This window comes from Sinocyclocheilus anshuiensis, unplaced genomic scaffold (assembly GCF_001515605.1).
Source record: "Sinocyclocheilus anshuiensis isolate Anshui unplaced genomic scaffold, SAMN03320099.WGS_v1.1 scaffold1545, whole genome shotgun sequence".
In the NCBI taxonomy this organism is placed as follows: domain Eukaryota; kingdom Metazoa; phylum Chordata; class Actinopteri; order Cypriniformes; family Cyprinidae; genus Sinocyclocheilus; species Sinocyclocheilus anshuiensis.
In genome coordinates this window covers 120,517-123,903 of record NW_015539933.1, presented here as the reverse complement: position 1 = coordinate 123,903, position 3,387 = coordinate 120,517, and positions in this window count along the sequence as shown.

Below are 3,387 nucleotides of genomic sequence, written 5' to 3'. Positions count from 1 at the left end.
CGGTTCACTGGGTGCAATGATTAATATATTTCTCAACATGTTTTCTTCAAAGAAAACCAAGTTCACCTTTACAGCTAAATATGTAAATGTCTGATATACCATAAGGTAGCACACTCAGTCTGATGGCTAATGGTAAAAGCTGCACTGGCTAATGTCTGTCATCCATCCGCTAATAATCACCCACTGACCTTGTGTATGAGTAAGCATTGGTCTGCCTTTTGTGCCAATTAAACTTGGCTAATTATCTGCTTAGCCTTTTAGCCTTCATCTGCAGTTCAATGTTAGCCAGAAGCCACAGCAATTAGCAGCCGATCAGAACCGGGGAAAAAAAAAACACTATAACCCGCTACCCGCACACTAACACGTCCATTCCTATCTACACAGAGAGATCAGAGCTTAGATCATTAACTCATAAACAGTTTTGTAATTGACAACTTGACACATTAATAGAAATCTGTGATTCATCATTGACATGACTAACAGAAAACAGGCCAACAGGCTAATATAATACATGAAAGAACAACTGAAAAACTAAAGGAATAGTACAACAATAAATCTATCTATCTATCTATCTATCTATCTATCTATCTATCTATCTATCTATCTATCTATCTGTCTGTCTGTCTCTGTCTGTCTGTCTGTCTGTCTCTGTCTGTCTGTCTCTGTCTATCTGTCTGTCTATCCAGCTTAGTCTTAATTCAAATTAAATTCAAATTAGGGGAACTGAACTGGAATTTAAAAGTCAATCTTAATTCTATTCTCTGTGAAGAAGAATAGTCATTTCAATTTAAATTATATCAAACTAACTTAAAACAAAGGCTGAATCTTGATTAATTTGTATTGAAGCTGAAATTGGTTAAGATGATTAAAATGAGTTAAAGTAACGGGAAAACATGACTTACTGATCATATCATTTTTTTAGAGTTTATTTTGTAAATGGTTCAGCTAGGATAGCATGCAGTAACTTGATCACAAAAAGACCAGGATCAAGAAAGTAAAACATGCACACTTGCCCACACACATTTTTATGTGAATGCTTGTTTGTTTTGACACACATTTTTAGAATGATTTAAATAACATCTTTCAGAAAAGTTGGTGGTGTGGAGTTCGCAATGCCAAGGCCGGGACATGATGAATGCATGAAATTTTATTTCACAATTTATGTGGCACTCAATGAACAGTACAAAAGGGAAAAAAGAAAGAAAATGGTAATCAGTTTATGCACAAAATACTTACAAAATACTATTTTTTTTATATAATGTATTGAAAAATACTGCACTCACATAAAAATGTGAATGCGCACGCACACACACACACATGCCCACACATATTTAACTGACATAAAAGCTTGTTCATTTAGGCACCCACTGACAGAGGTGAGTCTGTCAGTTACCACCTCTAATGAAGCTCAAACTGAGAGCTGTTTCACACACACACACAACTTTACATAACTTTAACTGATGACCGCTGTTGAATTAACTTACCGTTAAAACCAATAATGTCCCTGTGACAGCGCAAGGGATGGAAGGACGCAGAGAAGGACTCTGCACTCTGTCAGGAGAGTATAATCAACACTGACAGAGGTATCATTTCACTGGAATATCTCGCCCCCTCTCTCTCTTTCATTCTCTTTCTTTTTCTCTGATTAACTCTCTCATGCATGCATAATATGACTTCATAAAAGAATGGTGACATGAAACAGCACAGGTTTGATTGGCAATTCAGCGACTGTCAGTTCTCCACTACCAGATTAATTTAATGCAGAGAAAGAGGGGAAATATCCACGTGGATAGTGAACCGATAGCACTTTTTTTCATATAGATGATAATATAACATAATTCTATTTACACATACTGCACGGCGGAACTCAGATGGCATTTTGATGACATGTTATTTCATCTCTGAATAAAATAATAACTTTTTGTTGCCATTGGCAAATATGGAAACTTACGCAGTCTTACGCCTAGTTTTTCATACATTTCAGCTTTTATGAAAAAGAATCAGAATTGGAAATTATTTTAAAAACTGCCAAGAATCCAAATGCACTTTTTTATTATGTACTAACAAATATTCTTTGGCTTAGATGATAGACTCTTCCCTGACAAAGAGTGATGTTTTAAAAGAAGTTTATTTAATGTCATGCTCTTTTTGAATTAAATCCTCTAATGCAAATGTTCTAATGGGACAGAGCTGATATCAATTCCTTTCAAATCAGTTTTGCCAGTAGACTCAGCAGGGGCACAACAGGGCTAAAGGCACCCCAGGGTAGAATATCTGTTTGATTTTTTTCTCTGAAATAAAATAGCAATAAATACAGTAGCTACACAAACCACTGCAGTGCATAGTACAATTGTCCTGATCTATGAGATACAATTAAAATGTGTTGATAAAGGAATAATTCACCCCAAAATAAATATTTTGTCATCATTTACTCACCCTTATGTTGTTCCGAACCCGTATTAATTTCTTTCTTATGCTGAACACAAAAGAAGGTATTTTGAAGAACCAAATAGTTGTTGGTCCCCATTAACTTCTATTATAGGGAAATAAATACTAAGGAAGTAAATGGGGACCATCAACTGTTTGATTACCAGCATTCTTCAAAATATATTATTTTATGTTCAACATGAGAAAGAAACCCATACGGGTTTGGAACGACATGGGGGTGAGTAAATGATGACAAATTTTCAGTTTTTGGTTGAACTATCCCTTTAAGGTCATTTTGAGGCTGATTGAACAGTCTTCAGTGTCATGTGATCCTTCAGAAATCATTCTGATATGCTGATTTGCTTCTCAAGAAACATTTATAATATCAATGTTGAAAACAGTCATGTACAATTTTTTTCAGGATTTTTTGATGATTATAAGGTTCTAAAGAACCGCATTTAGCTGAAATTGAAAGCTTTTGTAATACTCTACTATAATTTTGTCATACTATCATTTATTATTATACTGTATGCTACTAACGGGTTTGGAATAAAAAAACTAATACTATTACTAATACTTTTTATTAATAAAAATCTCATTTATAAATCTATAATGATATATTATTAATATCTATCAACAAATCAATTATATATTTGTTATATACTGTTGTTTTTTATGTACTACTAATCATATATCAGTTTCTATTTGTGCTCTATTGATCTGCCATTTTATTCTATCCGTTATCCTCAGACACATCCAGTTGTCCGCAAATTGTATCTTGTGCCCACTGTCACTGCTACAAGGCTAAGTTGTAACATACGCACAGCTCGTGCAACCAACCCCAGGGTTCTGGCCAGAATCCACTCGTGTTTCCTCACACTTTCATTACAGGACAACTCGTGCTAATTGTTTGTTAATGCTTTTATCCAAAGACACTAACAGTCCACTTCTTCAATGAAC